The sequence below is a fragment of the Triticum aestivum genome, chromosome 2B, assembly GCF_018294505.1.
Source record: "Triticum aestivum cultivar Chinese Spring chromosome 2B, IWGSC CS RefSeq v2.1, whole genome shotgun sequence".
NCBI classification, from domain to species: Eukaryota; Viridiplantae; Streptophyta; class Magnoliopsida; order Poales; family Poaceae; genus Triticum; species Triticum aestivum.
In genome coordinates this window covers 367,704,506-367,719,866 of record NC_057798.1, presented here as the reverse complement: position 1 = coordinate 367,719,866, position 15,361 = coordinate 367,704,506, and positions in this window count along the sequence as shown.

The window sequence follows — 15,361 nt, the reverse complement described above, 5'->3', positions numbered from 1 at the left end:
AGCTCGAATTGTCCGGCTAGACGTCATGAGCTCATTGAAAATAAAGAGCATCTGTTACGGTCCTCTCACAGTCATTTATATTGCACCCATTTTTTCCCGCTCTTTGACATCGCTGTAAACTAGTTCGGCACACATTTTCTCTAAGATGCAATCGGCTAATAGACCGGGGGCTCGATTGGAATACTCGCCCCACGCATCAAGTCTAGCACTACTTTCTCTCTATGTGTTCGGCACCTCGGATATTGCATTATATGAATCGGTTTTGAATTATGTCTTGGGTCAATAGTTGGGTTACCCGGCTCTTGTGCTTACCTTCTTACATTTTACACGTTCGGCTAAGAAGGTGAAGGGAGAACCACTGCGATTGTACTTATGGCTAGCCCGGTTATGTACCTCAGTGGAGAAAGCCGAAAATTGACTGTCATAATACGCTAGAAACTGGTCGGCGACCCGATGGCAAGTGTCAACCTAAAACCGAGCGATTGCCCCGTGTCATACAAGGGTTTGTCTTTGCACAAACCATGTGATAAAGGTATATACCTCAGTTCTTCCGAACATCAAAAAACACTGACCCCCGCTGTCAAGCTCCTATGGCTAAGTGAAGGTAATAAAACCGCATAGTCTGTTTTCCTTGTTTCCCTTTTGCACTACTGCCTTTGGGCACCGAGACGTCGGCTAAGGGTCATAGTGCGGAGGATGAAACACCCCTCGTAGCATCTACATGGGGGCTGAAGCCAACGATAGCTAACTTTCAAATTAAAAACGGCCGAACAGGAGTCAAAATAAAATTAAAAAAGACACAAGTATGATAAACCATACAAAATAGCTACATTATAAAGCAAAAGGTTCAACGATCATTTAATACATGGCCGCACGCTCACTCAAGGATTACATCTTTCAAACACTGGGCCTCTACCGCCCGAGCACCATACATCACAATGGGAAAATATTACTCGGGGCGCCTGGGCTCCTGTCCGGTGGGCGGAGATCCGGTGACCATCTCGATCGGCTTGATGTTGGTCCAGTGCACCAAAGTTTGCACAGAAGGCCATCCGGGCTCCCTCAATGCACATGGAGCGCTTAACAGCATCAACACGGGAGGCAGTGTCGCGCAGCTTCTGCATCAAGCTGAAGTAACTGCTTGGTAGTGGCTCTGGAGGCCACAGTCGGACACAGAGGTCCTTCATGGCTGGTTTCGCCATCCGATGCAGCTCCATCAGCTGCTTCATATAGTTGCTCAGGAGGGGAGGGTGTTCGGGCGCCTGGAAATATGCCCAGAACAGCCTGTGTTCGGCATCACCTCCCGAGCTGCATAATGTCTTGCTGCATCCGCCGCACTCCTTGAAAGCTCCACAAATGCGCCTGAGGAACGCCAGACTCGTGTGAGCAATGTGAACATGTGGCCGCCAAAGACACTCTGCAGTAACTACGGCTTACCATCTCCAATTTGCTTTACTTGATGGAGCTCTCCTCGGGCGCCCCATGCCTTCGTCCTCACCTCCTGAATCTCCTGCTTCACCTTAGATAGCTCAGTGGCTTGACCCTTATTCTTCTGCTCAAGGTCCTCACATTTAGTGACAGCATCCTTGAGCTCCTGTTGCACTTCAGCCACTCTGGCCTCATGCTTCTCCCTGATGGTTTTCACCATCTTGAGCTTGGCAGTCACTAGTTCAGCCGCCGCCTCCTGTTCGGCCGCCTCTTCCTTGGCCTTCTTGGGTTTGGCCTTGAGGCCCTCAACCTCCACGGCAACAACTACAATCATAATTAAGCATCTCTTGCTTAGGGATAATCCTAAATAACATGCTCAACAAGGAAAATACAAATTCCTAAGTCTCGACCGGACTAACCTTGTGCTTCATCAAACTACTTGTTTACAAGGTCGAGCTCCGCATCGAAGCCTTTGAGCTTCCAATTCATTTCGGCCAGCTCCACAGCATTGGCAGCCACCGCCAAAGATGAGGTCTGCAATAACAAAAAGATCACATTATTTAAACTCCCAATTCCATGATTTTCGATCCTCTGGCAGGTTTTTTTAATCCTGACAAATTCTCGGGGGCTGCTATATACGAGGATTGCACAAACTTTATTCACAAAAATCGCTTTATGGAAAGAATATTACATGGCTTACCTCGAAGCCCGTCAGGAGGCCACCAAAGGCTTCCTTCAGTCGTTGTTAATAGATTGAATACTTTGCAAAACCATGCCCATTAGGGCGCGATGTTCCATGATGATCTAGGATATATTCAAAGCCTCCTCCATCACATCCAACCATCCAACTGCAACCCAATCTTTGGTGTTCGGCGTAGGCGGCGGGGCCCCGGCTCCCCTTCGGTGGAGGGCGGAATTGACACCTTCGAGGGCCTTGGGGGCTCCGGAGCTGTCTTTCGGGAGGGCTCGGATTGACCGAGCTCCCCCTCCTTGTTCACTAGGAGGGATCCCCCTCTTGGTCTTCGGTGACCAACGTGTTGACCTCGGCCATGATTTCGTCACCACCATGTCCCATGTCCGGGGAGCCGTAGAGCGTGACATGGTTCCGCTCTCCGCCAATTCGGCTCACGGAGAAGTCCCCTCTAAGACTTGATTAGTGGGGAGGTCGCACGATGGAATGTGACATGAAGTGCACAAATACCATCAGTAATAGACTAAAGAAACAAGCCCGTGGGGAATCTCCGGATACGTACCTTTTGACGGGCAGCTTTGATGAGGACATCAATACCATGGTTACACCCACAGCCCCTGCTACTATACATACTAGACTAGTTACTAGAGCTCGTGTACACCAATTAAATTACCAGGTACTTTCATTTCTTGGTAATGATTCTAATGTTCATGAGAATATGATGTTGCTTAAATTGGATACATTTGTTTTGCTTACAAATGAAGGGCCTAGCTTGGAGAAGGAGGAACATTGGAGCAAGAACAAGCATGGAGATGATGGCAGGCGCAAGGGAAACAAGAGCGGAATTTCAAGTGATGATTTCAGGACTTTGAAGCCACCGTAACGAGTGCATGAAGTCTTGGACGAAATATACAAGATGCCACTTCACAAATTTTGTCTGGAGTCTATTATAGGTGCTGCGTCACCTTATTATTGGGCCATGCCCATGTAATTTCAAAATACATAAGTATAGGCTGTTTTTAGAGTCTGTATGTGTGGGGAAACAAGAGATAGGATTGGTTTCGAACACCTCCCCAAAGGGCCACGAAATTCTCCCCTCTTCCTCCATATATACAACCGTTAGGGCGTCGTTTAGACTTTGGGTTTTGTTTAGATTAAAAGTTCACCATAGCAGCAACTTCGCGTACTTCATTTGTGTTCAACGACCAGACAAAGATGTCATAGAATCCCACCTTGATCAATAAAGCTTTCATCTTATATTCACAGTATCCAGATTGCAATCTTAGTTTCTTGCTTGTTCTTCATTTGCTTGCAGGAAATAGACCCTCGTGGTCAGGTTGATCGTGCTCCAGCATGGTCAATAACCCCTTGGAAGTTGGTTTAGCAATTACTAAGGCACGATGTCTCGCAAGTTCATAGTCGGATCGTCAAGGTCAACTCCCACAGAAAACGATAGATATCTCATCAAAACATCGGGACACCCTCGCCTCTATTAGGCTTGACCCTGGGGTTCCTCTTTGGAACCTCTTCGGATGCTGCGGATTCCTCATCGTAATCCGAGTTGTAATCAGGGAGGACCAACTTGGGCCTGTGTTGTTTCTTCCGGGCATGAAGAGGTTGCTCATCCTCGGCGTCTTCTAACGTCGCCCTTTTCCTTGTATGGGAGGAGTCGCTCTCCTCCTCGTCCTTCTCCTGCTCCCCCTCTGGGGCAGAGGGAGCTTGGGTCTCTCCAGACTTGGTGTCCGGATGTGCTCTTGAGCGGAGGCCTTCACTGACCTCCCTTGACTCGTTCTTCTTCTTCTTCTCTTTCTTCTTTGGCGCCTTGTATGGTGCCACAACCAGCATCTCTTCTAGCAGGGCCAACCTGGGGTCTTCGGGCTGCGGGGCCGGACTATCCATCTACACGGCTTTGTCGAGCCAGCCCTATGTAAAAGGGGAAGAAAGAGTCAGATCTCTTGTTAAAAGATGAATACCTGAATATACTGTAATAAAACTTCATTACCTTCTTTGGAGGGTGCGCGGCGTCGAGGACGATATCCTCCTATTTGTTCGGCCACTCCTTCTTGGGCTTGAATAGCACCTTCCGCAGCTTGTCGTGGGTGGTGCCATAGAAGTGGAGCACGATGATGGGGTCTTCGGACTTGTACACCCACATTGGGGTGTCCCATTGCTGGCAAGGGAGGAGGCGACGGCAGAGCATCACCTGAACCACATCGGTCAGCTTGGTGTCCACCTTTTTCATACTAATGACGCGCTTCTGCAGCGACTCCACCTCCATGGGTGACCTCCAATCGAGGCTCTTCTTGGTCCACAAGGTTAACCTCGTGGGTGGCCCGGTCTGAATTCGAAAGCTGTCGCCCAGGCTGGGTCGCGTGGTTCGGTGATATAGAATGATGTCTACTATGCAACCTTCTTCTTATAGACATTGTTGGGCCTCCAAGTGGAGAGGTTTGTAGGACAGTAGCAAATTTCCCTCAAGTGGATGACCTAAGGTTTATCAATCCGTGGGAGGCGTAGGATGAAGATGGTCTCTCTCAAGCAACCCTGCAACCAAATAACAAAGAGTCTCTTGTGTCCCCAACACACCCAATACAATGGTAAATTGTATAGGTGCACTAGTTCGGTGAAGAGATGGTGATACAAGTGCAATATGGATGGTAGACATAGGTTTTCGTACTCTGAAAATATAAAAACAGCAAGGTAGCAAGTAACAAAAGTGAGCGAAAACGGTATTGCAATGCTTAGAAACAAGGCCTAGAATTCATACTTTCACTAGTGCAAGTTCTGTCAACAATGATAACATAATTGGATCATATAAAAATCCCTAAATGTGCAACAAAGAGTAACTCCAAAGTCACTAATAGCGGAGAACAAACGAAGAGATTATTGTAGGGTACAAAACCACCTCAAAGTTATTCTTTCCAATCAATCCATTGGGCTATTCCTATAAGTGTCACAAATAGCCCTAGAGTTCGTAGTAAAATAAGACCTTAAGACACAAATCAACCAAAAACCTAATGTCACCACAAGTATCTGCGGATTTGCTTATACGATATGCATCACACAATCTCAGATTCATCTATTCAAACAAACACAAAGAACTTCAAAGAGTGCCCCAAAGTTTCTATCGGAGAGTCAAGATGAAAACATGTGCCAACCCCTATGCATAAGTTCACAAGGACACTGAACCAGCAAGTTGATCACCAAAACATACATCAAGTAGATCACATGAATATCCCATTGTCACCCCAGATAAGCACATGTAAGACATACATCAAGTGTTCTCAAATCCTTAAAAACTCAATCATATATGATAACTTCAAAGGGAAAACTCAATCCATTACAAGAAGGTAGAGGGGGAGAAACATCATAAGATCCAACTATAATAGCAAAGCTCGTGGTACATCAAGATCGTGCCATATCAAGAACACGAGAGAGAGAGAGAGAGAGAGAGAGAGAGAGAGAGAGAGAGATCAAACAATAGATACTGGTACATACCCTCAGCCCCGAGGGTGAACTACTCCCTCCTTGTCATGGAGAGCACCGGGATGATGAAGATGGCACCGGTGATGGATCCCCCCTCCGGTAGGGTGCCGGAATAGGGTCCTGATTGGTTTTTGGTGGCTATAGAGGCTTGCGATGGCGGAACTCCCGATCTTAGTTATGTTCTAGAAGTTTAGGGATATATAAGAGGTGTTGGCATCGGGAACAAGTCAAGGGGGTTCCCGAGTCAGCCATGAGGTAGGGGGGCGTGCCCTCCACCCTCGTGGTGGCCTCGGGACTCTTCTGGTCCATATAAGATGCTCCGTGGAATTCTTCTGGTCCAAAAATAATCTCCGTAAATTTTCAGGTCAATTGGACTCTGTTTGATATTCCTTTTCTGTGATACTCAAAAACAAGGAAAAACACATAAACTGGCACTGGGCTCTAGGTTAATAGGTTAGTCCCAAAAATCATATAAAATAGCATATAAATGCATATAAAACATCCAAGATGGATAATATAATAGCATGGAACAATCAAAAATTATAGATACGTTGGAGACATATCATAGAACCACTTCTTTTGCTAGACCTTGACAATGTCTATGAATGTGCCCTCCGGACACTCGACCCGGGCAAGCTTGCTGATCATCCCTCCCCTGCAGTCTGCCTATTGGCCACCAACTATCTTTGGCTTGATGTTGAAGACCTTCAGCCACAATCCGAAGTGTGGTTGGACCCACAGAAAGGCCACACAAACAACGATGAAGGTTGAGATATGCAGGAAGGAGTTCGAGGCTAGATCGTGGAAATCTAGCCCGTAGAAGAACATTAGTCCCCTGACGAAGCGCTGGAGTGGGAAGCCTAGTACCCAGATGAAGTGGGGGACGAACACCACCCTCTCGCCTGGTTGGGGCATGGGGATGACCTGGCCCTCCTCCGGAGCTCAGTGAATGATGTTGGCTGGAAGGTAGTCGGCGCGCTTCAGATCTTCGATGTCCTTGTTGGTGACGATGGAGGCCTCCCACTTGCCTCTCGCTCCAGATCCCGCCATGACTGAATTGAGGGAAAGGCTGGGAGAGAGTTCTTGAGGAAGGATGGGACGAGGCGCTGGAGCTCTGCAGATTGGGAAGGCAACGGCGAGAGGAAGGAGAAAGCATGCGGAGATAGCTGTGGTTGTTTCCCTTTTATAAGTTGTCATAATACCAAAGGTCCTTTTACTACGTCACAGAGCTCGCTGCTTCCGGTACAATCGTGGCATTAAGCGTGAATAGGATAACCCAAAATCAATTGATCATATCCCTTAAAAAACGGGCATGATCTCTGTATTGATGGGACGTGCCAATGGAGGCACTACCTCAAACCGCGAATCGAGTTTCCACAATGGTTCAATATTTGTGACCGATTGTGACTTTTCGTCAAAAGATGTCAGGCAAAGGCACAATTCACATTTGAACAGTTGGCCTTCCAGGCTAAGCAACATCTCCAGTTCCGATTCCGAACATTACCTGGTTAACACATGGACGAACTCAAGCTAAACAGCTCTTGGGAACCTGACTAAAGGAGATTATGCCGAACATAAAGGAGTAGAGGAACTCGCCTCGCAAGTCGGAGACTTAGGGTACATGAAGAAACTCAGGAAGCAATGAAGCACTAGCGTTGGAGGCTAGTTCGAGGGCTACTAAGGGAGTCCTGGACTGGGGGATCCTCGGCTGTCGGCCTATCTCTCATGGGCCGGACAGGAGGGTCGCACTATGAACTGCTAGAAGACGGAGCTATGAGGAGACTCCATATTCGGACAGGAATCCTTTGTTGCCTTGGTGTTTCCTCCAAGGCAAGAAGAGAAGAATCGGCATGTTTATCCCTTCCTTGTAACCGACCATGTGTAACCCTAGTACCCCTGGTGTCTATATAAACAAGAGGGTTTAGTCCGTAGAAGCTAGAAAATCAACCATCATCCTACTCTCCTAGGGCTTAGTTTATCTGATCTCATGGTAGACTGACTCTGCAATCATCCTATACACTTCAATATAATCAAGCATGACGTCTTGTTTTACCTCTTAGAGAGGGCCCAAACCTGGGTAAACGTCGTGTCCTTCGTACCTTGTTCCCCATTGATCCAAAATCCACAGCTTGGGACCCCCTACCCGAGATCTACTGGTTTTGGCACCGACAGCATGCCCCTAGGGGGATCTTGGTAGGAGTTAACCATCGCATGCCCCCGACCTCCATGAAAAGGAAGACACTCAATAATAAATCATGCTCCAACTTCTTAGCATAACTAAAGAATATATGTGCATGCTCCGGGAATCATAAACCTTAACACCAATATTCTTACTAAACCACAATCATTCGATAGTACCTCCCACATATTACCATCTCAATATCGCAAAACTATAACAAGGAATCAAACATATCATATTCAGTGATCCACAAGTTTTAGGTAGGATTTTTTGACTAACCATGTGAATGACCAATTCCCGTTTACTCTCTAAATAGATATAAGTGAATCACGAGAGTTTAATTCACTCTACAAAAGACTTTCCCATGCTCTGGTAAATATAAGTGAATCAAAGAGCATTCTACAAATAATGGTTTTCTATATGTAGAGAAACAGGCATGCAAACTTCAAATGGTATAAGTGAAGCACATGAAGCATTCTATAAATCCATGCTTAAAAGATATAAGTGAAGTGCAAAGAGAATTCTATAAAACAACCAAGGACTATCTCATACCAGTATGGTGCATTACTAAAATAAAAATAAAAGGACACTGTGCTCCAAGAATTTACGCATATCATGTGAACAAAACAAAAACCGAGACATACCGATAATTGTTGAAGAAAGATGCAAGCTTAGACGTTTGAGTCTACTATTTACTTGGGGTGCCTTGGGCATCCCCAATCTTGAACTCTTGCCTCTCCTTACTCTTCTCATATCGATACCTCCTCGATCTCCGAACACTTCATCAACACATAGCTTACCCGAACTTTTTATTAGAGGAGTTAGTACATATAACATCAAATCCCATCATGTCCTGCTGTAACATTATTGTATAATTATAATCAAACATTACCCACTGTTGTTATCACAATTATATGGCTCCCAAGTCAATGGGGCCAAACAAGATATCAAACATAAGCAAATAAACAAACTATAACAGCAATCTCCGAAAACATGACAGTCTGTAAAGATGCAGATGGTACATATACTTGTGTAACTAAAAAATTCTGAAACATTATGACATAATAAAACATTTGCATAGCAGTACTATGTAAAATTTTCGGAACTTTTGCATGTTCCAGTAAATTATGAAAATTCAAGCACTACAGCAAGAGTTTTGGTTTTTTCACAGCACACACCAAACAAGCAATTTAAACATCTGAAAGGTAAATCTTGGCACATTATATTTATAATACAATGAATTGGTACAAGGGGATAATTACTTTTGTTGAAAAGTTTGTGTAGTTCAAGATTCACAAAGTTTCCATGGGCATGAACAAAGTTCAAGGATATCCCCCACTTCAATAGTGCTCGTTTCTCACTTTCACATTTATTTTTGAATTTTTTAGGTTCCCCTATATATTATTTTGTTTTTATATTTTAAAAGCACACAACAGAATAAAATGACTCTCTAGAACTTCCGGGTTGCTTCCCAGGCAGCGCTTCCTTTAAAGCCATGAAGCTAGGCATATAGTGCTCAAGTAATTGATCCACATGGATCCCAAGGTATATCAGAGCCAATTTTAATTAACAATGATTTGTAATTTAGTAGTGAGCACAAAGCAATTTTATCGCATAATAACAGAGTCTAACTCCCTTCCTATGCATCGACATGTCATAAAAGAACAATTCATGCACACATAATAGAGGCCAATGCATACTATAAATAGTTTCTTGCAATTTTATCGTATTGGAAACATAGAGAGGTGAAGATGCAGTTCCTCTCTCATAATATTTGAAAGTAGGAGCAGCAAGCACATGCATATTATATTCATCAAAATCATCATGTGCAATAGTAAAACAGAACCCATTAATATATTCCTTAATAACCACAAGCTTCTCCAATATAGTGTAGTTGGGAGAATTCAAAAGGATAATAGGAATATGTTGGTGGGAACGACACCTATGGGATCAACGGAATCCCTACTGTGGTTGGCGGGCGCAGGTTTGTGAGAAGAGCGGGTCTAAGAGCCAGCACAAAGGTCGTTTACCCAGGTTCGGGCTGCGGGGGTCGATGATGAGGACATCAATACCATTGTTACACCCACAGCCCCTGCTGCTATACATACTGGACCAATTACTAGAGCTCGCGCACGCCAACTAAATTACCAGGTACTTTCGTTTCTTGGTAATGATTCTAATGTTCATGAGAATATGATGCTGCCTAAATTGGATACATTTCTTTTGCTTACAAATGAAGGGCCTAGCTTGGAGAAGGATGAACATTGGAGCAAGAGAAAGCATGGAGATGATGGCATGCGCAAGGGGAACAAGAACGGAGTTACGAGTGATGATTTCAGGTCTTTGAAGCCACCATAACGAGTGCATGATGCCTTGGACGAAATATACAAGATGCCACTTCATAAATTTCGTCCAGAGGCTATTATAGGTGATGCGTCACCTTTTTATTGGGCCAGGCCCATGTAATTTCGAAATACATTAGTATAGGCTATTTTTAGAGTCCGTATGTGTGGGGAAACAAGAGATAGGGTTGATTTCGGACCCCTCCACCAAGGGCCACGAAATTCCCCCTCTCTTCCTCCATATATACAGCCCTTAGGGCACCGTTTAGACTTTGGGTTTTGTTTAGATTAAAGTTCGCCATAGCTGCAACTTCGCGTACTTCGTTTGTGTTCAACGACCAGACAAAGGCGTCACAGAACCCCACCTTGATCAATAAAGCTTTCATCTTATATTCGCAATATCCAGATTGCAATCTCAGTTTCTTGCTTGTTCTTTGTTTGCTCGCAGGAAACAGACCCTCGTGGTCAGGTTGATCGTGCTCCGGCATGGTCAACAACCTCTCGGAGTTGGTTTAGCGATTGCTAAGGCGCGACGTCCTCGCACGTTCGTAGTCGGATCGTCAAAGTCGACTTCCACCAAAGCGAAATCCATCATCTCATCGAAAGACGGGACACCTTTGCCTCTATCAAGTGGTATCAGATTTCTAGGTTGCTCGGTGAGATTTTACAGTTATTCGTAGTTTAGATCGAGTCTGTTCTTCATACCTATTGTCCATGAAAAATCCACAAAAAAATTAGGGTTAGTTCATCATATCCGAACCAATCTAAGCCTTTGCATAATCTTTTTAGGGTTTTGCTTTGTTGAATTTGCGGTTGCATCGTCGTGTCTAGTTGCTGGTCTTAGCGTCTAGTCTTTTAGAGTTTCGAGTTCTGGTCATAAGTTGTCACGCCGCCACCGCACCATCATCATCGCCCCTGCCACCTACCACCACTGCTCCGAATCTGTATCCATATACCACCACCAATCCGTGTCCATATACCACCACCGATCCATATCCATATACTACCACCGCTACCGCCACCGCTGCCATATACCACCACCATATATCCACCACCAATCTGAGTTCCTTGCATATTAGGTTTGTTTTCGAGATTCATCTAGTTTCCGATTCGTGTTTCCTTGCTGGAGTAGGTTCCGGAAACCACCCTCCGTTTAGGCCCAAAATTTTCTGAAAACGCACTTGTCGAAAAAAATTCTGGCTATCCTATTTTTAGGTGTTTCTAAGCGTATTGAGATAGTCGCTGTTATAGAAAGTTTTTTTGACCCATTTCCAGTTTTTGGGTCCGGGCAGTCGAAAAAAACAATTGATCGAAAAAAATTCGTGCCCATCCTGCCAGTTTGACCTGGGAAGAGTTTTGAGACACTCGCCATTATAGTGATTTTTCGCAAAAAAAAGAGCAGCGCAAAAAAAGCAGCGCAAAAAAAAAGAGCGAAAAAAATATTCCAGAGTGTGCTTTTCCCTTGTTTACGTGCAGCGTCGTGATTTTGTTAGTGTTCTAGGCTCGCGTCTCTAGCACGGTCTAGCCTAGGACCAGCACAGTACCGTCGTTGAGCGTTTATTCAACTTTGCATCTCTGAATTGATTATTGCTGACCCTTTTTGCTACCATATTATAAGCCTTCCCAGCTCCACATACATCTACGTCGTGCGTTTGACTCTCCCTGGTAATCGCTCTATCCAAGCTTTGAGAGTTTTGACTACAACGGTTCCCGGTCACCGCCTGCTGCTGGGTAAGAACTCGTAAGAATTTGAGATTTGCTTCACGGATTTGTGACACCCACCACCACCTCTTGTTAGTAGTCTGTAGGATCATATTCTGTGTGTTTCTATTGCTGCTAACCATGCCAGGATCACAAGCCGACGAGACTGACTGGGAGAACATGACGAATAAGGATTTGCATGATAAATTTCAGCAAATGATGAGTGGACAGGTGCAAGATGTGTTAAACAGATTTGAAGAGGCCATGGAGAAGATAGATGGCATGGAGAAGACGTTCGAAACAAAGCTCGATAACAAGTTTAATGAATTGCTCGCGCGTCTTCCACCACCACCACCCGCTGCACCTAACGCACCTCTCCAACAACAACAACAACGACTACCTCCACGTCGCGAAACAGACCTCCGCTGAGCGAGCCGTGTTCCTCTTGCGTTTGGCCAAACTGTTGGTGCTGCTGTTGATACTTCTGTGACTCCTGCTGCTGATGCGGAGGAGGATGATTATGTGGGAGATTACGAGGATGAGGTTGATCAAAATCAGAACTACGTGCAACCACCTGCACCACACCCACCAGGTCGTCCACATGCAAATATTCGCAATGGTAGGCCTGCACCACCACCTCAGGTACGAGATGATGTCCATATTCCTAAACTGAAATTGAATATTCCACCATTTGAGGGTAGATATGTTCCTGATATATATCTTACTTGGGAGTTAGAAACTGAACAACGATTTACATGTTTACAATATCCTGAGGAGAGACGGGTTGCTGCTGCTGTTTGTGCTTTCACTAGTTTTGCATGTGTATGGTGGTCTGAACATTGTAGATTATATCCTATTCCAACTACTTGGGCTGCTTTGAAAACTGCTATGCGTACGCGTTGGGTTCCACCATATTATCAACGTGAATTGCTTCAAAAATTGCAGCGTTTAAGACAAGGGAAAAATTCTGTAGAAGAATATTATCAGGAATTACAAACTGGCATGATTAGATGTGGTATTGTTGAGGAGAATGAAGCTATGCTTGCACGTTTTCTGGGTGGATTAAATAGAGAGATTCAGACCATTCTAGACTATAAGGAGTATACTAATATCACTCGTTTATTCCATCTTGCTTGTAAAGCTGAACGTGAAGTGCAGGATCGACAAGCATTGGCGCGAACTAACTTTTCTGCAGGCCGACCTTCATCATGGACACCGCGTGCATCTTCTACTTCAACTGCACCAGCACCTCAATCAGGTGCCTCCTCCAGCCGTGATACAAGAAAACAGGCACAACCACCATTATCTGCCAAGAGCGCACCTGCCGGGCCTGCACAGAGTTCTTCTTCTTCCATGGCATCAACAGGCACACAAGTGATATTATTTGTCGTCGTTGTAAGGGAGGAGGTCATTATGCGAGAGAATGCAAATCTCAGCGTGTGATGATTGCTACCGAGGATGGTGGATATGAGTCCGCTAGTGACTATGATGAGGAGACTTTGGCTCTTATTACACGTGAAGAACATGGTGGAGATGATTCTGATCATGAGACGCAATACATGGCTCCTGAAGACGCTGACAGGTATGAATGTTTAGTTGCTCAACGTGTTTTGAGTGTGCAGGTCACACAAGCTGAGCAAAATCAGAGGCACAATTTGTTCCATACCAAGGGAGTTGTGAAGGAACGTTCTGTGCGCGTCATCATAGACGGAGGTAGCTGCAACAACTTGGCTAGCATGGAGATGGTGGAGAAGCTTTCTCTCACCACAAGACCACATCCACATCCTTACTACATCCAATGGTTCAACAACAGCGGCAAGGTTAAGGTAACACGTACTGTTCGTGTGCATTTTAGTATCTCTACATATGCTGATTATGTTGATTGCGATGTGGTACCTATGCAAGCATGTTCCTTATTACTTGGTAGACCATGGCAATTTGATAAAAATTCTGTACACCATGGTAGAAACAATCAGTATACTCTTGTTCATAAGGATAAAAATATTACTTTGCTTCCTATGACTCCTGATTCTATTTTGAAAGATGATATTAATAGAGCTAATAAAGCAAAACAGGAGAAGAATAAGAGTGAAAATCAGATTGTGGCAAAAGAATTTGAGCAACAAATGAAGCCTAATAATAAACCATCTAGTGTTGCTTCTGAAATTAAATTGAAAAGTGCATGTTTATTTGCCACCAAATCTGATATTGATGAGCTAGATTTCAGCAAATCTGTTTGCTATGCTTTTGTGTGCAAAGAGGCATTATTTTCATTCGAGGACGTGCCTTCCTCTTTGCCTCCTGCTGTCACTAACATTTTGCAGGAGTTCGCTGACGTCTTTCCACAAGACGTGCCACCGGGATTACCGCCTATTCGAGGGATTGAGCATCAGATTGACTTAATTCCCGGTGCTTCACTGCCAAACCGTGCGCCATACCGTACCAATCCAGAGGAGACGAAGGAGATTATGCGTCAAGTACAAGAGCTTCTCGACAAAGGTTATATACGCGAATCCCTTAGTCCTTGTGTTGTTCCTATTATTCTAGTGCCGAAAAAGGATGGTACATCACGTATGTGTGTTGATTGTAGAGGCATTAATAATATTACTATTCGTTATCGTCATCCTATTCCTAGGCTAGATGATATGCTTGATGAATTGAGTGGCTCTACAATATTCTCCAAAGTTGATTTGCGTAGTGGATACCATCAAATTCGTATGAAATTGGGAGATGAATGGAAAACAGCATTTAAAACTAAGTTTGGATTATATGAGTGGTTAGTCATGCCTTTTGGTTAACTAATGCACCTAGTACTTTCATGAGATTAATGAACGAAGTTTTACGTGCTTTCATTGGACGATTTGTGGTAGTTTACTTTGATGACATATTGATTTATAGCAGATCTTTGGAAGAACATTTGGAACATTTACGTGCTGTTTTTATTGCTCTACGTGATGCACGTTTGTTTGGTAACCTTGGGAAGTGCACCTTTTGCACCGACCGAGTATCTTTTCTTGGCTATGTTGTTACTCCACAGGGAATTGAAGTTGATAAAGCCAAGATTGACGCTATTGAGAGTTGGCCGCAGCCCAAAACGGTCACACAAGTGAGGAGTTTTCTTGGCCTCGCTGGATTCTATAGGCGTTTTGTGAGAGATTTCAGCACCATTGCTGCACCTCTCAATGAGCTTACAAAGAAAGATGTGCCTTTTCTTTGGGGTACCGCACAGGAAGAAGCCTTCACGGTATTGAAAGATAAGTTGACACATGCTCCTTTACTCCAACTTCCTGATTTTAATAAGACTTTTGAGCTTGAATGTGATGCTAGTGGAATTGGATTAGGAGGTGTGTTATTACAAGATGGCAAACCTGTTGCATATTTTTCTGAAAAATTGAGTGGGCCTAGTCTGAATTATTCTACTTATGATAAAGAATTATATGCTCTTGTTCGGACTTTAGAAACATGGCAACATTATTTATGGCCCAAAGAATTTGTTATACATTCTGATCATGAATCTTTGAAACATATTAAAAG